Source organism: Dendropsophus ebraccatus, chromosome 12 (genome assembly GCF_027789765.1).
Source record: "Dendropsophus ebraccatus isolate aDenEbr1 chromosome 12, aDenEbr1.pat, whole genome shotgun sequence".
NCBI classification, from domain to species: domain Eukaryota; kingdom Metazoa; phylum Chordata; class Amphibia; order Anura; family Hylidae; genus Dendropsophus; species Dendropsophus ebraccatus.
Window position 1 is genome coordinate 34291033 of NC_091465.1, and position 24839 is coordinate 34315871.

The 24839-nt window shown below is 41.2% G+C and overlaps 1 protein-coding gene across 4 annotated transcripts in view; it reads left to right on the top strand.

Moving 5' to 3' along the window:
• NCAM1 (neural cell adhesion molecule 1) overlaps positions 1-24839 on the top strand; it is a 234826-nt gene that overhangs the window by 109721 nt on the left and 100266 nt on the right. The window lies entirely within an intron of this gene.

A 24839-nucleotide genomic window follows, 5' to 3' on the forward strand; every position in this document is an offset into this window, starting at 1 on the left:
GTATGTATCCCAATAACATTCCAATAGTCCAGATATTGATATTATTATTATTATTATTATTATTATTATTATTATTATTATCATTATTATTAGGTGTAAGACAATCCTACGATCTGGCCTGCAGAACAGAACAAATTTAGGGTCCTATTACACAAAGCGATTTTTAACGATTAACGACTAACAATAAACGATCGCAAACGAGATTGTTTATCATTAACCTGAAATCGGTCACCATATTACACAGAACGATGGTCGTTAGTTACAATCGTTGCTATGATCGTTATTGCGATCGTTACTATGATCGTTTATTCCTTCTGGTCCCAGCAAAACAATCAACAATGTGCAATTACACTGAACGATTAGTGAAAAAATGCGGAACTTGAGCGAACGAATGTGGAATTACAGCAAACGATTAACAATAATTTTAGGTTAACGATCAACGACATACGAACGATTTTTCGATCGCTGCCTGCAATTACACAGAACGATTATCGTTTAAATTCCAACAATATAATGATTTTTCAAACGATAATCATCCCCTGTAATAGGGCCCTTAGTGTAGAGGGTGAAAAAAAAAGTGGTAGGTTGTGCACCTGGTATTGATGCAATAGTCCCAAAAATCTGGTTGTCCACCATTTGTTTCTAGTGACAAATAAAAGACAATCTAGAATCTCATAAAATGATAGTTACAAGACCATGCATCACAGGTGTGCCTCTTTTGGAGGGTCAGTTTCTACTTTTAACCCAAGTTACTCTGTCCCTCTTTGCTCCTAAGAGTACCTGTCATTATAATAAAAAAAAAAAAAAATAGATCCTGGACTTACTGACACTTTTGTAATATATTTTAATTATATATTTTGGCCATAATGTGTTTTTAACCTAGCCTATACATTCTAACACCAGGGGGAACTGTTTACATTGTTTCTTATTAACTGTTAGGTCATGTTCCCACTTTGTAAAAAATCGACCATTCCGTGACCTAGCTGGTGTCATATAAGATCATCCTGATCTTTACTGCCGCTGAATTCGGATGCGGGCGCATCAGTGTGCGCCCACATCCAAATTCCCTGCTGTTCGAAATGGAGTGTGCGGCCGATGCCGCGCTCCATTGTGTGCACTGACAGGTTTTCTGCGCCCACTATTCAATGCATAGCGGCCGCAGAAAGCTGACATGTCAGTTTTTTTGCGGCGCCGCTAGGGATCCGGGCCGGAGTGTATACCATGTGTATACACTCCGACTATGATTCTATGCTTCACATACAACGTGTGTGCTGTATAAATTACGTCCGTTGTTGCTGGGGGTGGGGACTTGTACCGGCGGGTGAACATGAAACGACAGGTATACTTTAAATCTTTTTGACCTAGGAAATAGATTTGGGTGAATAAACATTCTATATTGCTACAAAATTTTATTTTCCATATTATTTCATCATCTGGTGAAATTTAAATCCTAAAGTAGTTGTCCAGGATTAGAAAAAGCACAGCTACCTTCCTGCACAAACAGCACCACCCCTGTCCTCTTGGGTCCTGCTGCTGCTTCTACAGCAGTGATTGATGGCTTCTTCTACATTTGTGTCTCCCCACTAGACTTTGACAAAGTAAGGAAACAAATGGCTGAAGCCAAATGCAACCAATGTGCTCAGTCAATGGCATTTAGAAGGCATCTTCTTGTCCTTCACCATGGTTATCATAGGAGATGTTTGACTGTTACAGGTCTGGCAATATAGGGTGCACTAGGTCATGTACTGTATATTGGATCATAGAATTGGGATTTCTGTTGTTTAATGGCCGTTCATGGCAGGGCACTAAATGTTAAATTGGCCCCCAGAGAGACTGTATATAGTGGTACTGATAAACAGTGTAGCATTAAAGGGAACCTGTCACTAATTTCATGCTGTCCAAACCATGGGTAGTATGATATATTGACAGCAGAATAATGACAATATCCCATATCACAACCATCTATGATTCACCTTAATGGCTGTGCTGTTTTAGAATCAGTAACTTCGGCCAGGAAAGGGGCTCTGAGTCACTGGGACAGTCTTCTAGCCCTGGCTGACATCTTCCCTGTTTGTGTATAGGGATTTATTAAGCAAGCCGACAGGGACCACCCTACTGACTTGGAGCCCATTTTGCGGCTGAAGTTATGACTATGTCTGTGATTCGGCACCGCCGCGTAGAGTGACCATTGATCATTGTGATAAGGAAGCCTGTCAGTGTTCTGTGCTGCCGGAGGTTCGGGTAGTTCCTTTATAATATCCTTTGCTCGCCTGCCCTAGAAAACTTTGCTTTTCATAAGTCATATATTAAATGCTGTGGCAGCAGTAATACGGTGGTATTTCCATTCTTGACATATTTGCCAAAGAGCTTTGCTCTACAGAGACTGAACTTATTTTATTCCTATAGACTATATTGAGCTGGCTCAGTAATGACTGGGTCCGATCTTATGTATTAACAATCCAGGCTGCAAAAGTGGTGGGAGTTATGAAAACCCTGCCCAGGCCTGGATTCCTTGAGGTTGTTTTGGGACCTTTACAGAGGTGTTTCCTGTGGCAGGGCTTAGATGTCTCTTTAAAAGGATGTTAAAGGATAACCATCATTTTGGAAATTTTCTGACATTTCAGATTTTTTGATCAGTAGGGCTCTGAGACGTCCGTACAGAGTGTATAGGCAGATAGAAATTCTATATAGGCTTTATACAATGATATGGGTGTATTCCATTCTATAATTTTCTAATATTGCAAAATAAAATATTTACCATAAGGTAACATGGCCGGAATGAGTGGTCAGTGACAATCCGACACAAGGACAGTGTAAGGCCACAAACTGAAGACTGCAACTACTGTACTGTGGTTAGGCGCGACGCACAAGACAAGGACAGGGCTAACAATACACAATAAAGGTAAAGTCAGCAAACCGGGTTAGCAACAGTCGGGCTACAAAGTCAGAAGGCAGAGGGAAGGTCAAAGAATCTAAGCCAAAAAAAAAAAAAAAAAAAAAAGGCAACCAATGTAACGCCAACTTAGAGATGGTGGGGGAAGTAGTATATAGGAACTGGAATCCCGACCCCAGATCCTGATTGGGGCAAAGTTTTCAGCTCCTCCCACATAACCTGAGCTGACTGGCAGTGACACCTGCAAGTCAGCATAACATAAAATGGAAGCAGCTGAGCGACGCAGCCAGGAAGTGATGCAGCCTCCGGCACGGCGGTGGTAACCAGGGACGCCATTGGCACTTCCTCATAGCAGCGGGGCTGGTTCCTAGGGATGCAGTCCGCGCGTCTCTGCAACCAGTAGGGCCCTCTGCCGCTTCCGTAAACGTCTGCAGGAGCATCAGCGGACACCGGCTCCTGACAGTGGCAATTAATATTATAGATCTCTATTAGTTTTTATGGTCATTTGTTAAAATGGCCAAATTCGGCAATGCCAAAGTGAAGAGACTCACTGACTATACATGGGCTGGTGGTGTCCCTACATTTTTAGAGGTCTTCCCTGTCTTCTGCTGCGCCTACAACAGCCGTTCATCGCTACAGATTCATAGCTGTGAAAACTATGTGAAATATTCAGCAGTGTGATAAGTTGGTCTCACAAGATCTAGGTGTAGCACCAACCTGATACACACTCTATTGCATAAATTAGTTGCATACAGTAACAAGTGACACACTTAAGAACTAGATGTGGAAACCTGTTGCTAAGTTACACTGCGACCCCCTCCCATCCTCTGTCTAGGTATTGATTTCCTGTAAATGGATGTATCTTTACTTCTGTGTGGAGAGAATCTATATGTTGGTTTCTATAGACACTTGCATGGCGACAACAAACACCACCCTCCGCCAGCAGTCATAGCTCCCAAGACATACTCTTTTTTAATACATATTCTAGTACAGTGTGGAAGATAGCTAGATATTAAAAAAAAATAAAAAATCAGTGGTGTGTGTGCCAGCGATAAGCACACACAAGTGCTGTAATATATCCAAGAAAAACACAGCGGCACTCCAGCAGATGAAATAAATAAAAAGAACACTTATTGCACCCAAAATGCAATGTTTTGGTATAATATTAAGGCCATGGCACTGCTTTAAAATGGTCTTAATTTTGGGTGCAGGTTTTATTTTGTCTTTTTTAAATTTCATCTGTTGGAGTGCCGCAGTGTTTTTCTTCAAGATATATAGGTCTTATTTTCCTTTGTAATTAGGCCTCCATACTTTACTCCTCTCTCCTCCCTCTGTTGGCCCACCTACCCTCTCCCCCCACCCATATCCAATGTCCCGTACTGTGCATCTTCTTACTACTCCTGCCTCCCATAAGAAATCTGGCACTGATTGGCTGATGCTCAGTGCCCAGTGTCAGGGATCTAGTCAGCTGACTAACTAGGGTTTACTTTTGTAGAAGGGCTATATTTTAAGCCTACTCCAAAAAGCCTGTAAAATAAAACTAGGCCTTATTTTAGAAAAAACACAGTATTTGTATGGAAGTGTTCCAGTTATAGGTAACATATCTTCCACTTGCTCTTACGCTTAAGGCTTCCCTCTTAGCCTGCCCACAAAGAGCCAAAGTCTGCTGCTCTATAGACTGAAGTTTGCTATAAATAGCAGCCTGTTCACTGAAGTCTAACTGGGTGATCTGCAGATCCTGTACTCTATTATTATAGCAAACTTACCTTCAGTACATTCGCCTTAAGTGTTGCACATGAATAGAACGGCACCATTGCGGGAAGCCAGTGCCGTGGTCCTTTTTTTTGAACCGTGAACCTTTAGGTGTTGACAAACTGCAATTCCTATCATGCCTGGAGAGCCAAAGCTTTGGCTTAGGCTTTTCAGGCATGATGAGAATTGTATGTGAGCCCATAAGTTGATTTTATATATATATATATATATATATATATATATTTATTTGTATAGCACCAACAGATTCCGCAGCGCTTATTTAAATATATAAATACATTACAGGTTATATATTAAGTTATACAATGAATAAATTAAAATACCGAATTAGTGACCTGCTCTCAAGAGCTTACAGACTACGATGACTGGGAGTAACACGAGAGGCAACAAGTGCTTTATTTGTCAATGTTCCAATCATTGTACATAGAATCTCTAAGCGCCAATAGGTGACTGGGAAAGCCAGTCACAAGCCGTTTTCTAAGCTCAGATAACAAGGACAGTGTAACTAGCACCAAAGAAGTTATAGAGAGGATGGAGAAAGGATAGCAAAGGGAGACGAGATTACGAAATGTTATAAGCATGCCTGAAGAGATGGGTCTTCAGGGCACGCTTAAAACTCACTCTCTCTCTCTCTCTCTCTCTCTCTCTCTCTCTCTCTCTCTATATATATATATATATATATATTTAGTATTTTACTGATAGATAGCTCCAAAACTATAATTGTAGTAGGTTTTTTATTTATTATTTAATTAATTTATTTATTTATTTATTTAAGAAAAGGATCACGGCTGTACCAGTGCATTTATCACAATTTATAGCTAGTTTAGGCGTGCCAAATCTGATGTCCCTCCATAACTACAGAGGAAATTTGCATAGGGCTTCGTAGCTGAATGCTTGAAGAGGAATCAATGTCACATAATCTGAACATTTTTGCATGGCTGAGGTGTATATAATCCTTGTGAAAGGATGCTGGGGGTGGTAGTGGTATATGTCCGTTATACTTTGGGTGGTTATATAGAACACTTGACTTCTCTGTCATCTTATGTCATCTTCTCCAATCTTATGTCGAGTTCTTTGAAATTGACCTTGCGTAGCGCAGCCTCTGTCCTCTCACAGGACCTGTCCATCTATCTCAGCCCGTCTCCCTGTGTCTGTTATCTGGCTCAGCTGAAGAGGCGAGCAGAATAATTTATTATTAGGTCGTGTGATTTCATTCCAGGTGAACTGATGTATGGAATAAATTGTGAGTCCACGAAAAGAAGGAGCAAGGCATAGCCATTATTGAATTACGCTTGGCTCTGAACTGTCTGTTGTTGATGTCAGGCCATAAGCTTTTATTTATTATAGATCACAGCGGATAGGCAGCTAGTTTCTAGAGTTAGTCCTCTCTCTCTGCTGAAGCAATCCAGGTTATTGTGTAGGAATCAGTCCATGCTGGATAATGGTCCATGCATCTAATAACCTGCAACATGCATGTGAGGCACCATACAAACGTGTACAGTATGTGGCTTCTTTTTAGAAGCCACTTTGGATATGTAGGGCAGTACAATAGTGCAAAGCTCTAAAGAGACAGCACCCTTGGATACCTACTGTTAGGACATAAGGATAAAAAAAAAAGTGAGATCCCCAGTTTTTAGCCAGTGTGGAGGGTCCTTATAAAGAGTAGTTCTGTCCCGCTGGTTTCTGCAAAGGCTGGGTGCCATGTAATGCTGCATTTGTTCTCCAGCAGTCACTACTGATTTCTACATCTGAGCATTAGGAGATCACCGGACTCATTACTCATATTCCCCCCTCTAGTGTTTTTTGCACCCATTGTTCTAATAGATAAAGATGACACCTGGAGGAAGGCCTGTTTATATGATCACACTATTAAAGAATACAATTTAGCCAGTGACTATACAGTATACTATTAAAGGTTTTGCCTGGCTGTCAGCATGGGACAATGAGATGTTGAACTGAACTGGCATAAGGGTCACTTTTACTGTTCTATCTTTTTGGGTACAGTTACATTTTACTTACATTTACTTACATTTTGGGTACAGTTACATATTGGACTTAAAGGGTTACATACCTTTGTATCTCAAGAAGACAGTTCTTGTCAATATACTCTACTAAAGCAATGGGGCCCATGGAGACGGGCCTACCTGTTTGAGAACCCTGCCTGCATAGCACAATGGGTTACAGCTCCTGAAAGATACCTTTTAAGACCAGCTCCCACTGTAAAGGTCAAACAACTTCAATTTTTACATGGACGGCCATTCATTTTAATGTATAGGATCTGTGCTCAGCCATGGTTTCCAAACCTCTGCTGCCTTCATATTTATATTGTATTGGTGACTTTTACTATTTTCTCTATAATAAGGGCATGGTTGTCACCAGTAATTTTTCTATATTCATTCCCTCGCTCATATATGGTGCTTCATAGTATATGTTTGTATAAATCAGTTCTGAGCTTTAGAATGTAATACCACATGTAGACCGCTTGCCTGCCGCCCTAAAACATGCAGCTGTCTGGGGTATAATTTATCCTAGTGACAGCTGCATGGTCTAATGGGAAGGAAGACAGAGATGTCCTACTGTACTAGTGCAAAGGAATGCTTTGGAGCTGGAGCCTCCTCGCTTGATAGCTGTAATATGATATAATAATTAAAAAATAGATCTAGCCACCAAGCCCTCAGTTTTTAATAACTTTTTGCGATATTATATTTGTGGTCAAAGTAGATGCATTATGCCCTTCTGAGTATTACTAAGTGTAGATTGCTCTGAGCGACTGTGCGGAGTCTGGATTAGAATTTTGCTTGGTAACATTCCATTACTACAGCTGTTCTATGTTCCGGGAGCCCACAGGCAATAATCGGGAAGCCTGTAATTAGAGGAAGGACCAGCAGGAATCTAGATTAATAGACAGGCCATGTGATCAGCCCAAACCGTCACAGAAATAAACACATGCTAATTTTATGGGGTGCAGACATCTGTCCCCATCCCTCTAGTGCACGCACCGAGAACATAGCCGACATACAAAACACGAAGGAGTGGAGGATCTTCAGGTTTCTTCTATAAATTATTGTTTTTTCAATGTGCTCTCTACTGTGTATCAGTCTTCCACGCTTCATTAAGAGCATCTCTTTCCCAAGGTGGCAACTCGAGAAGAGGAAATGAGTGCCTTGGTGTCAGGCTGACCTTTGAGTCAGGATTTAGTGTATCTAGGCTGATATACTGGCACGTAGACCCAGCGGACTGGACAGAAGCAATTATTTCCAAGTAGGAGTTTGTTGTGAACTTGCTTTTACTATATAGGTTTAGGGCTCAGTTACCATACGTTTATTTGATCTTGGATAAATTAGCTGTGTCATCGAGAACTGGGTTACATTTAATATAACCTGTTTCGTGCCAAGTCAGCACTTAATATCATTAATCGCGGATTTTGTCACACTGAAGTAGAGGAAGCACAAAGGAAACAGCTGAGCAGAAAACTCATTAGATAACCAATCCACGTGGAACGTCTCAAAGACTGTAAATATCGATGAGTGGTCAAGCGTAAACATAACGTAAATCTTTTCTGTTGCAAAAAGCCCCCTATACACGTTTGAGAAAAGTCGGTGTATTTATGTTGGCTTCTCGACTTTCTCAGATGATGACAAAGGAGAGAAGGATTTTTCATGGTGGATTTCAACGCTCAATCCTTTTGTTCGCTTAAGAAATAACCCAACAACAAAGATTTATGGAAATCTCACTACCTACTATTAAAAATAAATGCATATTTATGGACTACCGATATGGAGTGTGCATGGGCACCTTAGCTAAATATGGGTGATGTAGCCTAGAAACAGAGAGAATGTGCATTAGAGCATTAGCATGCTCGACTCCGATCGTTCAGCATTTGAAAACCGGTGGCTGAAGAAGTTGGATCAGATTTGAACATGCTTGAATTGTGTTCATCTCTAATGTGCATCAAAGGTCAATGTTAACATTTCCCCCCCCCTATTTTTCCATTTTTGTCCTCAAACCGAGCAGTTGGCCACTTGACATAATATGTGATTAGAAGACACGTGGACTTGTGCACATTTTTTGCACATTCATTGTAAAGGACAATTATAGTTGATTGAAAAGGGGGAGGGATAAAAGGAGACAACCAAGGAAAATCTAGGAATGGTCTTTGTCACAGCAATCACAATCGAGGTATTGACAGGCTTTACTGTAATAAAAAAAACAACAACATCTTTTTAGAATGTGAGTCGGGATCTTAGTGCTAAGCCCCCACCCCCACCACTTAATTTCGAGACATAGCTGGGAGGAGTGTGTGGTACCAGCTCCCTCTCCAGCTCGATGATCAGTCTTACTAAAGTCTATGGAACCCCATTCCTGCAGTAAGTCAGATCTATTGCCAGACTGGGGAGTAAGGCACGCTATCATACGCTACCATCTAGTGTTCTGTGGGGGTCTCGGTACTTTGGGCCTGTCTGAGTAAAAGCGGTGGAATTCGTAATCCCGTCTGCCTCTGTGTTACGCACTGTCTCTGTGGGAGGCTTCCGCCACTCTCCGCTTAAAGAATTGACATGAACTTAATGGAAAATTGCTCTGAAACTATTTTTGTGGCTCTAACATGTCAGGTATTTTTTTTAAATGACAGTAATACTTTATATAGATAAAGTATAAAAGGATATTTGGGAATTATTTGTTTTTTGAGAGGTTGTGTGTCCAGCTCAAGTGTGGAAAATAAAAAAAAAGTAAAGTAAAGGGAATGTGCAGTCGACTTAAAGAAGTCAATAGGCTGAACGAACAATCCAGCGTTCATTTGTGCAGCCTGGCCATCTGATTGGTTGAGCCTTGTAAGGGATCTGCAAACGAATGCTAATCTCACTGATCAGCACATATCACGTTGGCCCCCAAGATCCCAGTACTGAAAAGCAACAAATTCTGACCACAGAGCCCCTGTCCTTCCCCTTCCTAAATGAGCAGGCTTGTAAAGAATAAAATCCTATGTACAAAAGATAATCCTATCGCATGAAGCGCATAAATCTGGATGATGGTTATATATGGATAACCAGGGTTTGTAATTAGTTCTTGTCGTGACTACGCAGGTGCAGAGCTTCCTGACAGCCCATGTATCATCAGGTGTAGCCTCAATAATTACACCATATTTATGAGGTTCCAGAGTCTTTCTCTTTAGCATATTCAGTTAAGGAAAGGAAAAAACGATTGCTATAATTAGTCTACGGTAATCAATAACTGCTCCGCTTTTGTATTCAAAACATTGTTTCTTCTATTTAAAGTGGTTTTGTGGGAGGCACATTAATATTGCATTATTGTACCACCATGTAGATTTTGTCCACATAGGAAACACCCTTTCAGTTATTACTATAATGAAACTTTATGTAGTTGATAAATAATGATCATATTACAGTAAATAACTAACAACAATTTCTTTTCTTTTTTGTCTCCCTCTCATTCTACCTTTTCTTCACTCGCCTTGTCCTATGTATCGAAAATGTTATTGAAAATTTTAAGGTAAGAGATACTATTCGGTTTTACTTTAGCTTTATTTATTTTTCTGGCTTTTTCTATTGTTAAAGAGGAATTCCAGACACTAACCTTTTAAAAAATATACAGTATTTCTGGGGCTGCAAAGAAAATAGTAAAAACCCTTCCTCACTTGCCATACCCCCCTTTGAGATCCTCCTGTGAGGTCTTCAGGGTTCTCCAATGTGTCCAAAACTAAATCAGCCAATGACTGGCCACAGTGTTGTCTTGCCTCAGTCAGTGATTGGCTGTGTGGGCTGTCACTGCTGAGGTGAGCAGTGGCCAGAGGGGGGGGGGACCTGGAGATGTCACAGGGGACCCCTATGGAAACATGTTAGGTAAGTGTTTTTTTTGTTTTGTTTTTTTCTTTGTGGCCACAACAATGCATAAAAATGTTTTAGTGTCCAGAATAGTTCCTTAAAGCAGTGTTAAAGGAAATATGTCTCTTTGAGAATGCAGTTCAGTTTGTAGGCATCATGTTACAGAGCAGTAAAAGCTGAGCAGATTGGCATATAGCTTTCAAGGAAAAGTTCCAGGACAATTTGACATTTCCTTATGTAAACATCTGCTCATTCAGGACTAAACAGTCATGTGGGTGGTCAAGTGAGGAAGACCAACCACCCACCTGACTACATAGCCCAGAATGAGCTGAAATTTAAATTAATAAATAGCAAGTTAAAATTTTTTTGCTATAGAACTATATATCATTCTACTCAGCTCCTCCTGCTCTATAGCTTGCTGCTTTCAGATTGGACTGCATTTTTCCATGTGACAGATTTCCTTTTAGAAGCAGCTTTACAGCACATATACTGTAGCACATGTGGGGTTATATTATATCTGGATTTTGTTTGCTGGTCTATGTTTTCTTCTGGTGGATATTTAGCCACAATGAAAGCTGTGATCCCAGCAGTCAGTAGAAGTCATATTTTTAGAGTTCTGGTTACAAGCTTCAATCCATCTTGAAAGAACATGTCTAAAAGAATGAATACAGGTCATCTAAAATACTTATCATATACCAACACAAAAACATTGATCACACTATTCATCTCAATATAACCATTGTTAAGAATCAGATTACACCAGATAATGAAATAATATGGAAGTTGGTATCTAATAAACAGATAGGAGCTAGACGGGCTTTGGAGCAATATGCATAGTTTATTAATTCCAATCTATCTCCCAGGTCAAAGAGAGGAACATTTAAAGGAGTACTCCAGATCAAGGTGTCAGAAAGTTATACAGATTTGTAAATTACTTTTACATAAAAAAATATCAAGTATTCCAGCTGCTGTATGTCCTGCAGGAAGTGGTGAATTCTTTCCATTCTGACACAGTGCTCTTTGCTGCCACCTCTGTCCGTGTCAGGAGCTGTCCAGAGTTGTAGCAGATTCTCATAGAAAATCTATGCTGCTCTGGACAGTTCTTGACACAGACAGAGGTGGCAGCAGAGAGCACTGTCAGACTAGAAAGAAAACTCCACCTCCTGCAGGACGTACAGCAGCTGATGAGTACTCGAAGGCGTGAAATTTTTAAATAGAAATTATTTACAAGTCTGTGTAAGTTTCTGCCACCAGTTAATTAAAGAAATAAATAAATAAAACATTTTCTCCAGAGTACCTGTTTAAGGAGCAAAGAGGTACAGAATCAAAAGTAGGGACTGTCCCTTCAAAAGAGGCTAAACAGCGGCACATGAAGCCTCTCCCCTGTCCTGTACTATGGAGACGCAGACACTGTGTGGTCCTTTGTGGGGTGTTTTTATTGGTATTCTTCTTTATAAGGGATTACTCTAGAGGAGGATACCTCCATACATACAGTAAGTGATGTAGCATTTTTTTTCTGAACAGTTTTTTCCCCCCCGGCAACTAGTTGTAGTCTTATTATAAGGCACATATATTGGACGGTATATGTACACATATATTGGACGGTATTTGTCTTTCCACATTTACCTGTATTAGCTTAGAAACCATTTCCCCCCCTAGAAATGCCATTGTTGTCTATAGGCTGCGTGTTATATTGCAACTCGCCAAAAGGATGCAATAATAAACTTGGATTAGGTGGTGCTGTTTGTTCTTTTTTAGCAAAAAAAAAAAAAAACAACCCACAAAAACAATAAATTATTCAATGAACAGATAAAACAGGTGCAGTTTGTACATGTGGTTCTTCATAGAAACAGTAATACATATTCTATGACTATTTCCCAGAACGGTTTCCTAAAATAAAGCTGTAGCAATAATCACATCATATATGCGATCTCCTCGTGAGCCCGGCCTCAGTCTGTTAGTGTAATTTATATTCCCTCGGCTGCTCTGTATTCACATCACTCCTGCTGCTGCTGCTAATGGAAGTGATTCATTTGATAACATATTAAGGTATTGCTGTTAATGCAGTTTCTTCATCTCCTCCATGAGTGCATGCATCCCAGCCATTCCAGCACTGCATGGCTCACTCTGTATCCGGCCGGCTGCAGCCCCTCCGTGTGCATCCTGCTGGCAGCAAATCGCTGACCTACATAGGACGCTTGCAGCCTCTTTTTCGCAACATGGTTTAACCCACTTAAACCACAGCTTTTCATCGCCTGAAATGGTTTAACCTACACCTACAGCAGCAAATAACTGGGAAAATGTGAAATGCGCAGGAGCTTTGTAGCAGGCGATGTGTTGACCCATTTACAGTATGGGAGCTGTTACTATGTTATGATTGGCAGGGTGGAATAAGCCGTTCCCCGCTGTGTAATTTTCCAGGAAAAGGGAACAAAAGCTACGTGAGAATGCAGCGACGGTACCCTATGCTTTTCATATACACATTGATATTAATGCCATTCACCAGCAAACCAGGAAGTCATAACTGCACCTTCATAATGGAGAGTAATGGATCGGTATTAAATGTAATTTATATGACAGAGGAATGGTCTACCCTAAGTAAATAATTGATTAATCATCCCGAGTTAAGCTAAGCCAGTTATGAGCAAGCAATGCATTAGATCTGAATATTTTATGCCCCTCTTCTTGCTTCTCGGCCATAATTAAAGGATCTTAACTCTTGTGGTACCTTGATGTAGGCCGCTGTCTCTCAATAAAAGTTTGGTCTAAACCAGAATTGGAACATAAACCATATAATGTAAAGATTAGCATCTCAATATTTTGTACCCACTCGAAATACTGTCTAAAATACTCCAGTGTGAAAGTGTGTTTTTTTTTGGCCGTATGTTCAACCTTAAAGGGAACTTAACAGCATAATTGGGCTGATATGGTTTCCAGCAGCACAGTACCAGCTGCGGCTGCAGCAGTAGCTTTATAAAGGGGGAAAACCATGTTTAATTCCAGCGTGCGATGAAAGGTGAGGGGCGGCAACTAGTAATCTGTGACTAGTCTCTCTGTCTGTCAGTGCCCAGTGCAGGGATGATTGACAGGCAGAGACTGGTTAGTGGCCTCTCTGCCTGTCAATCATCCCTGCACTATGCGCTGACAGGCATAGAGCTGTGACTAGTCACGGGCGGCTCACTGCCCAGATTACTAGTTGCCACCCCTTTCCCAGCCTTGCACAGCATAATAAAACTTTTTTCACCCTCTTAAAGGTACCACTGCAGCCGTGGCAAGTATGCTGCATGAGCTGCACAGTAGATCTATACTGTGCTGCTGGGAACCATATCCGCACAATGGTGCTGATTTGTTCCCTTTAAAAAAAGTGGACATTTTTCTTGCAAAATTGGCTGAAAAATTTGAGCAAGTCTTTTCATGCATGAAAAACGGTTGTTTATTTTCAGAGAAGAAATACAGTCCTAAAAAAAGATGACCAAAAGTATAACCATCTACTTAATTTCACAACCATAAAAATTATTTTGCTATATGTTCAATAGCAAAATGAGGCAGTTTTTTTCTTTGTTTTTGGAGCTTTAAAACGTCTGTTTTGGAAAAGAATGATGTATGAACATAATCTAATTTTCAGACTTCAAACATAGCGCTCACTTTTTTGTTGTCTTATACAGTAGCTGTGAACGCCAAACTGCAGCTCTCAGGGTGTTCCGGAATTACGACTCTTAGCCCGGCCAGACATCGCCTGTGCAGTCATGCTGGCAGTTCTAAGTTCGCACCCACTGGAGAGCCATAGGTTGCAGATCACTGCTATTTAGCATTAGTTTGATTTATTGCTAAGGAATTGGTCTGCATGTGTCAGAGTATTGTGAAGGAGGCTATATTGAGAGATCTCTGCTATGTGCCACTATATGCTGTGTCGAGCAATGCTTCTAGGCAAGATTAGCCCTATATACACAGCGTGTGTTGGTGCATGTCAAGGTTCAGACAGGGGGTAAACAAGCCTAACCTAACCGTATAAAAGGTAAGGCCATATGCATTTCTTTCGTCCTTTTTTCTGCTATTTTTAAAGGGATTGTCCAGCCTTATAGAAAGCAGAGCTAGTTTTTTGCACAATTAGCATCCCCCTGTCCTCAGTTTGTGTGTGATATTACAACTCAGTTCCATTCACTTCAATAGATAACTGAGATGCAAAACTAAACCACAACCAAACTGAGGACAAGAGTGGCGTTGTTTCTAGAAGGAAGCAGACATATGTTCTAAGGCGTGATAGCCCCTTTAAGCAGCCTACTACTTTCAGAACTCCAATGGACATTATTTTAGGTGACAATTCTGCAGAAATGATCCTGTTTTATTATCAGAATCACTTCCATCAGCCACAGGGGTATTCTGTTCCTACAACTTTGGGGAATTTGATGATTCCTTGCAGGATATTCGTAAATTTACTTTCAATTGTTATAAATTGTTATTCATGCGTAACATATCCTGTGTCTAGGTTTCCAAAAGTGGAGTCGTACACAGAGCTGTGTGTGTGATCTGCTCTCCCATTGTAATGGGATTGGATCCCAGCAGAGACAAGAGCTGGACTTGGTGAATGAGCTCCCAGTTTCACAGAATAAATATCATGTGCTTGTCTAGACAGTCACCAGGAAGTGCCATGAGACTAGTTTATCCACTGCTAAAAACTGGGAATGGGTGCATCCTGGGAACTGCATGGTTACAGTGGCAAAACTCAGTTTACTTGCATGCACTTGCATCTCTTGACACCAAATGGACAGGAAGGTGTGCATGGACAATCCCTTTAAGATAAAAGCAGTCAAAGAATTCACTGCATCTGTTGGTAACAATGAGTATCGGCTCCGATTAATCAATATCTGCTTAGTAATCGGCACTATGTATCTCCACTGTTGAGCTCTAATACACCGCATCATCACCCTTCCCAACGGTATTGTTAAAATGGTCCCAAGATCACTTTACTGAGAATGAAAAAAATAAAAGATACAAGCCGGAATGTTAGTTTTCCATATTCCTTCCCAGCATTTCACCTCTAAATACCGTACATTAGTCACTGGCCTGACTTTATGGCTTTTGCAGACTGACTCATTGATAGGGCAGGATATTTGTAGTGCACAGATTGCTCATTTTTTATGTTTTATGACCTCACCTGATTGCCTGTAACTGCTTTTTATGAAGCCAAATCTACAGTACACAGAAAGCAGTGCATATTCCTAACACAGATGGTTTACCTAGCAATCATCATATCTCACTAAAGTGTCTGTATAGCAGCTCCTGAATCCATTCCTCCGCATAGCTGCCAGTGTAATATAATAAGAGAACAATTTAGCTTCATGCTTGGCAAAGCGCCGTGTCACACAAAGACAGTAGCCGCGCCGATTCTGTAAACTAAGGAACCGGGAGCAGATAAATGGTGACATCTCATATTGTGTTCTCTGAAACACACTTTTCTATCACCTATTATTTTGTTTATTTACTGATATACTGTTGCTAGAACTACATAGAATTGTTAACAATTGAAGACTAAAGTGACCCCCTCCCCCTATTGTAAGCATGCATCATTGCATCCGCTTAAAGGGGTTAATCACAGGTACAAAACCATAGCTACTTTCTTCCAGAAACAGCACCACTCATGTGCTCAGTGTGTTTTTGCAGTTCCTGTGAAGTGAACAGAGCTGTATTGTAATGCCACACACAGCCTGAGGACAGAGATGGTGCTGTTTTTTTGCAAGAAAGTAGCTATGTTTTTCCTAATCCTGGATAAACTCTTTAAACCCGCCTGGAGAAAAAAAAGGTTCAATCTCCGGAGGCGACAAGCCTTGTTTACCCCCTTCCCTGTATCTATCCCCTCCTTGTATACCCCCTTCCCTGTTTCCATCCCCTCCTTGTATAACCCCCTTCCCTGTTTCCATCCCCTCCTTGTATACCCCCCTTCCCTGTTTCCATCCCCTCCTTTTATTACCCCCTTCCCTGTATCCATCCCCTCCTTGTATTACCCCCTTCCCTGTATCCATCCCCTCCTTGTATAACCCTCTTCCCTGTTTCCATCCCCTCCTTGTATACCCCCCTTCCCTGTTTCCATCCCCTCCTTGTATAACCCTCTTCCCTGTTTCCATCCCCTCCTTGTATACCCCCCTTCCCTGTTTCCATCCCCTCCTTGTATAACCCTCTTCCCTGTTTCCATCCCCTCCTTGTATACCCCCCTTCCCTGTTTCCATCCCCTCCTTGTATAACCCTCTTCCCTGTTTCCATCCCCTCCTTGTATACCCCCCTTCCCTGTTTCCATCCCCTCCTTGTATAACCCTCTTCCCTGTTTCCATCCCCTCCTTGTATTACCCCCTTCCCTGTATCCATCCCCTCCTTGTATAACCCTCTTCCCTGTTTCCATCCCCTCCTTGTGTAACCCCCTTCCCTGTATCCATCCCCTTCTCGTATACCCACTTCCCTGTTTCCATCCCCTCCTTGTATATCCCCCTTCCGTGTATGCATCCCCTCCTTGTATATCCCCCTTCCCTGTATGCATCCCCTCCTTGTATATCCCCCTTCCCTGTATCCATCCCCTCCTTGTATACCCCTTCCCCTTCCCTGTATCCATCCCCTCCTTGTATTACCCCCTTCCCTGTATCCATCCCCTCCTTATATTACCCCCTTCCCTGTATCCATCCCCTCCTTGTATTACCCCCTTTCCTGTATCCATCCCCTCCTTGTATACCCCCCCCCCTTCCCTGTATCCATCCCCTCCTTGTATTACCCCCCTCCCTGTATCCATCCCCTCCTTGTATTACCCCCTTCCCTGTATCCATCCCCTCCTTGTATTACCCCCTTCCCTGTATCCATCCCCTCCTTGTATTACCCCCTTCCCTGTATCCATCCCCTCCTTGTATACCCCCCCCCCCCTTCCCTGCATCCATCCCCTCCTTGGTTGAACTTGATGGACATGTGTCTTTTTTCATCCGTATTAACCATGTAACTATGTAACTGTTTTACCCTTTACAGTTCTCCCGGCCACTTTGCTGTGCAGGGAGCGACATTCCAGCTTCATTGAAGTTAAAGGGGTATTCTGGTTATAAAATCAGCTGTCTAATAAATGAACATATATTGGTAAATAGAGTTAGTTTACAACCTTTCTGTGATGTTTCATACTTTTCCTTCTACATCTTATACAAACTGTCTGCTCTGTTCTTTTCATGTACACTTCCTGTCTAGTGTACATGCTTTAAGAGGCTGCACACTCTAGTTGGGATTTCAGCCAACTATATTTCCAACCCCACTACACAAAAGAAAAACTTAATTAAGTTGCATCAACTTCATTCTTCTGATCGGCTGTGGTCCTGAGACTCAGATTCTCACCCATCATAAAGTGATGACGTATCCTAGCAATGTCAGGTCATTTTATGAGATGGAAGAAAACTGTTTTGGAGCACTCCATTGTAGTGAGAGACAGTGATGCCTCATTACTTTTAATAACCACCTCCTTATAACTATTACTTATTGTTAAATATGACTAACATACAGATATTAATATAAGGATTACATGATACAACTTTTTTTTTGCCTTCCTTTAGCAATGATTGATGAATTATCTAGACTCTCCCAAAGCTCTTCTCTGACAGCTCCCCTTAGCATGTCACTACAGAATTAAGAGGTCTTCTCTTCTGATCTTCACAAGCTTTTCATGCTGCCATGTGCAATAAGAGGATCTCACTCCGAATATTTAATTGTTGGTGAGGGGTGCACAGTGGCAAGATTAAGTCTGCTCAGGTTCCTAAGGACCATGACAGATGAGATCTGTTCATGTGAGAGCTTTAAATGGTGTGTATCAGCTGAGCACCAGCTTTCCATAGTAATCGGAGGAGAGCTGATGGGAGGTGATGCATGAGCCAGAAAGTAAGAAGCAATCGAAGATATGCAAATGTTGGGTCTTACCAGAAGCCGTAAATATTGCTGAGCTGAACACATTCGAGCATGAAAAGTCCTCATGTGTCATCGGCTAATAGCTGTCTGACTCAACAGCGGGTCATTACATTTTTAGTAGTGTGATGAACCTCAAGTGCCTCTTTAAAACAGGGTGGGACAAGGTTTGCAGCTGAATATTCTTCCATGATGTTCATTAAATCACCAGCTCCCACACCGATACGGTCCCTGGTGCCTGACCAGCTATGTGCTAGCCAGGTAGAACATTGTACAGTTTACAGTAGGGTCTAGTGCTTCCTTTATCATGGGAGTACAGATCCTTATTTGTGACATTTTCCCCCCTGGGACCTATCCTGTTTCCACTACGTAGTATAACATGGAACCACATGGTTTGTTTACTAAGTATTTCCAATTAGATCCATCAATAACATGTAAATTATGCATTTTATTTACTGGCTTCAGGGTGTGAGTGACTGCAGGTTCTGGCACTGGAAAATTCTTGTGTGGGATCCTCGGGGACTAATATTTTAGAAAAAGAATACATTTTTGTTTAGTAAATTAAGTTAAAGGACAACTCCGGCCAAAACTATTTTTTAATATGTTATTACTTATGGAAAGTTAGACAAATTTCTAATGTACATTAATTATGGGAAATGCACATATAGGGCTATTTCCCTTAATTTAGTAGATCAGGGAGACTTCAGATTCTCTAAAAAACCGTGACCTCACGAATCGGGGGTGTAATTACAACGGAGTGACCAGCAGGGGCGCACTATATATAGAAGTCAATGAGTACCATTGACTTCTATATATAGTGTGCCCCTGCTGGACACTCCATTGGAATTACGATGGCTGTGTATGCAAATGTAATATACAGTGTTTTTGATTGAATACATTTATGGAATACTGAAACTAGAGGTTCTTAGAGGGTTTGGCCACTTTTTACAATTACTTTAGGTAAAAGGGTCCCTTACCTAAAGTAATTGTAAAAAGTGGCCAAACCCTCTAAGAACCTCTAGTTTCAGTTGTCCTTTAATTTTGGCCATTCATTGATTATGCCTATAAAGGCTTCTATATACAACATTAATAAAGAATATTACGTTTAGCACTTGAACAATCACTTCGATGGAGATAAATATGAACGCTACCAAATAAGTCATCGATCCTATGTACTTACTGGCCGCCCCCTGCGTGACATATGATCATAATGAGGGCTTCACCGATGCCTGCTATGTACACAGCACCTTTAATCTAGCAGATGCACAATGGATTACAGTATAAATGAAAAAACTAGAACCTGCTCCAAGCATCGATCTCCATTCTATTCACCAACATCACTCTATGGTTCCAACGCATTTCAAAGCTTTTAACACTCTAGATCCTTTGGCTTCATCAAAAACCACATTGATTTATTTGTTGATTTCTTCAGTGTGTTAGGGATTTGTCCATTAAAGCAGAAATATTGCTTTTTTATCAAACTAGTTACTGTCCCATGAGACGGAGGCGCTGCCGGTATGAAGAGGTCTCAGACATCATTATATTTATTATATCAGTGTTTAATCTATTTATGACAGCCCATGCCCTCAGTAGACAATAATGGAGACATTGTAAGCACCACCGCTATTGTTCACATTATATAAACCTAATCTATATCATATGACAAAGCAACTTACGGAATTAAAAGGGAAATATATAGTGTGATAATAGTCTGCAGGGCAACCAAGCTGATCTAGAAAATTATTCACACGTGCCTGTTATTATTGGAATGCGCCCAAGGCTAAATAGATTTTTCAATAATTAGATTATATTAGAAGATTGTTATTTAATGTGACTCTAGTATGGCTTGGTATGTAGCCTGCCTTAGCGTGGACTGCTTGCAGTCTGACTGTGAGACACAGTCCCAGCTTCTCTATCAGTGTGTTTGGAAGCGGACATCGTGGCTGCCTCAATGCCCACAGAGTAGAGGGGTTTCCTTCATTGGCCCATTGAAAGGATATTATGGATCCTTTTAAACTCTTGGGGGGGATTTACGAGTATGTCGGTCTTAAAGGACAACTCCGGCGGGACCCCCCCAAAAAAAAAAAAAAACACAGACACACACAGACACCATACTCACCATCCCTCCGGTGACGATCGCCACTCCATTCGGCCGCCGTCCGCCTCACCGTCACCTGCGTCCGCCGTCCAGCGATGTCTCCTTCTTCCGGGTCCATGAGAGAGAAAAGGCTGCCAGCGCGCTTGCGCACCGGCAGCCTTTTCATTGGCTGGAGCGCATCACATGGCTTCCAGCAAGCTCAGCCAATCAGGGCTGAGCAAGCTGGAAGCCATGTGATGCGCTCCAGCCAATGAAAAGGCTGCTGGTGCGCATGTGCACCAGCAGCCTTTTCTCTCCCATTCACTCTCAATGAAGACGCCGAGGAGGAAGAAGACCCGGACCGCCCCCAGCTCTGACATCACCCGACACCAGAGAAGAGGACCGTGACGACCGTAATAGGTAATGTATATATTCTTTAACTTCCGGGGTGGGGGGTCGGGGGTCGGAAAGTGGGGGAAGGGGGCCAGACCGGGTATTTAACCACATTACAAAGTTATATAACTTTGTAATGTGTGTTAAATAAGCCAAAAAATTTTTTCGCCGGAGTTGTCCTTTAAATTAAGCACTCTTTTAAAAGGACCGATATCTCTCTAATTAAAAATTTGAAAGTCCTTAGTATTTAATACCTTTAGCCAGCCAACTTAGGTAGTCGAATAAGCTTGCAGATTTTTATCAGTTGAGTATGTCCATCAGTATAAGGTTTATGGGTCTCCCCTGACAGCCTACCGACAGATGATGTCGGTGGGAATAGGGGTTGGGGCATAATTGAAAATCACTGCCTGACCCCTTTTTTCTCTGAGAGATAAGCTGCAGCCAGAGCAGCCTGGCTGTGGCCCACCACTCCCTGTAGAGAACACAGGGACATTTGCCACTGCCTGTGTATGGGGAGAACGGGTAGAGGTAACTGTCAGACGAACAATCGAAGGTCATGGCCACCTTAAGCTCTTTTGCCTTTAACATGTATCGACTGGGGACATTTTTTTTTATCATTTCTGCCTTATAGTCATACAGTAGATATCGCACAATGCATAAGACTGTTCCCCATTAGTGATAAACCTATTTGTCTACCAATTTTGGCTTGATCGTAGAACTTTCTCTTATGATTTCCGTGTCTCTTTTCCCCTTTCTTTTACAACTGAGAACATTTTTACAGAATATTGCCATGTGAAGTACTACACTGTGAATTTAAAAGGTTATATTTCACCTCTCAGCTATCCCCCCCTGTGTCCACTCTTTAGTTCCCAGGAGATAGCTGAAGTGTTTCTATGAGAACGGAATGGCAATAAGGTGTAAATAGCCCTCTATAAACATCTGTAGAGCTATCCATAGAGCTATAGACAAGTGTAGCTTTCTACAGTCTACTCTGCCTGCAAATCAAGATTTTCCCCTCAAATCGTGAAACATCATTATTCTTTATGTAAAATTATTGATTTCTTGAAAGTTTCGCTGACATTTGGAAAAACTTTTGAAACATCTAAAAAGTTTTGATCGGTCTTGATCACGAGAAGACTGCGCTAAGCGCATACCTTTCCCGGCTCTATGTCACGTGACACTTTAAAGGTAATCTGTCAACACTCGGACACAGTCCGACAGTGTTATATAGAACACAGCACCCTATTCAACATGGTACCTGTAGCTTATCCGTCCATATTGCTAAAAATGTGCAATCTTGGTGTGACCAAGTGTCAGTGAGGAGTTGCGGCTCTCCGGCCATGGCGCGCTCTGTCATGCCTCCTCCTTGGTGCCTCCTCTCTCCTTCTTTTGAATAATAGTTTCATATCGGTCTCCAGTTCTCGCACTGCTGACGACGCTCACGTGCGCATGTGCACTGAGCAGTCAAGCTTACTTTGGTCAATGTGTGCGCACTGCTCTTCCTTGCTACAGTGCTTGAATGAATTAAGAACAGGATGTGTACGCCATCAGCGGTGCGGAAACTAGAGACCAATATGAAATTATTATTCAAAAGGGGGAAAGTGAAGAAACCAAGAAGGAGGCATAACAGAGAGCGGCAAAGCTGCAGAGTCGTCACTTCTCTTTGACACTTGGTCACACTAACGGTATTTGCACACTGAGCAATTCTCGAGGAATTGTAGCTGAAAGTTTTCAGGCAGAATTCAAGCAGAATTTAAGCCCCCCATTGACTTCTATAGGATTCCTCTAGCAGATCTACAGCAGAAAATTCTGCAGTGTGAACAACAGAGCAGAAAACCCATTGAACACAATGGGACTTTGCTCTGTACATATTTTACGGGAGGAATTTCAAGCTGAATTTCAGGCTGAATTTCCCGCCTTTTCCTCAGTGTGCACATACCCCAAGATTGCACATTTTCTGCTACATGGATGGATAGGCTATAGGTACCATTTTGAATAGGTTGTTATGACCTATATAACACTGTCAGGCTATAGGTACCATTTTGAATAGGTTGTTATGACCTATATAACACTGTCAGTAACTCAGGTGGTGTCTGAATGCTGACAGATTCTCTTTAAATACAAGTTCAAATCTGTTATTTTTATTGAACAACCTTGAACATTTAGAAGGAAATATCTGGAGATTTAGCTGTGCAGAACATGGGAACATCACTTTTATTGCAAACACATATTTTAGATGAGGCATATGCCCTTATTTATAGGGTTAATATTCTGACTGTTTAGGCCTTCCATACACATAGAAGAAAAGTCATCCAAAATTTCAGTGGCACTGACTGTCTCTTGTGTATGGTGGTCACCTCACTCTCCCACACCAATTCATTAAGGGGAAAGGGGACCAGGCATTGTAGCTGTGTCACAGAGGGGAGGGGGTTTCGTCCTACTGGGGGCAGGCGGGCCAGTGTATGGAAAAGCTTGAGTATATATGACTGCTGTAACAAAACCTATGTTTCAAGACTGCCAAATGTTCGGTTTCGGCCACGTTCTCTGAACGTGAACGCTCACCATTGATTCCCATTGGCTGTAGAAATTGAATGATGCCCTAGGGAATCCTGGAAAACATGGATACAGCCATAGGCTATGTTCACACAACGTACATTTTATGACAAGAAAAGGCGTTGTTTTCTAGTAAAACAATGGCTGTTCTTTTCATAATGAAATTATTTGCATTGAAGTCAATGCAAACAACTGTTTTGAATGTATTGAACAACAGCCGTTGTTGTTTCACACGGCCGCCAAAATAATGAGCGTGTCAATTATTTCCGGCCGTTGTGCATTGATTTCAATGCAATTTTCCCTGCAAACAACGCCATCCTTAACATCAGACAGTAGGTATTAAATAGTTTATATATTTCATTTACATTTTTCTTTCTACAAGCTGCAATTTTTTTTATTTATTTTTTTACAACTCCTTTATTTGTATCCATTTGACACTTCTGATATAATATCTGGTGGCATTTTGTAAAATTAAATAAAAGGGTATTTGCGCTGACTGTCAAACCTTCACCTAAGAGAATAGCTTCGCTCATGGCAGGACTCCCACACATTCCATTCTAGAAGTGGTTGAACAAAAACAGGGAACAACCCAATTAGGAGGCCCAGTCTGTGGCTCATTTAGTAATCAAACAAATTATTTTCCATAATGGTTCCTGACATTGACTTGAATGGTATGCACACTTGCACACTACCAAAATCCATGTATTAGAACTGCAGCTGATGGGAATATTTCACCTTTTTTTTTTTTCTTTCAGTTTTTGAATATATGCATCTAGTTCTCAACTAGATAGGTAGAATTTTTTAAATTAATTTAACATTTTGTATAAATAAATACAAATTAAAAAAGTTGCACACAGGCAAGCTAATTAGGCACAAAAGTAATTAAAAATATAAAAAGAAAGAAATTTAAAAAGTAAAATAATTAGAAGCTGTAAAGGGGAAGAAAAGTTCCATGTTCAGATAAGATATCTGGACATCGCAACAAACCAACATGCATCCAAATACTCCACCTACAAACTTGCCACCACTCTCCCCCATCCCTGAAACCCAAGGTCAAATCAAAACCTCAAAAATATGGCGGAAAATAAAAGACTAATGAGATATATACAACATTTCTAACCAAAACATATTTATAGATTGTAGGAGGTCAGAGGTGCGACCTCTAAATTTATTGTGTGGGCAGTCTGGGCATCCAGAGATTGTGACAAGCAATGAATGCAATGTAATTCATCAAGCATCTTAGGCCCTCATAGGCTATATTCACACATAGCGCTTAATTGTGGTAAAATATCACTATTTGGCTATGTTCACACAACCTTAAAAAATAGGGAAAAGGTGTCCAATTTTGCTATTTAAAATAACATCTGTTTTTGCAGCGATTTAACTGGCTGCAATG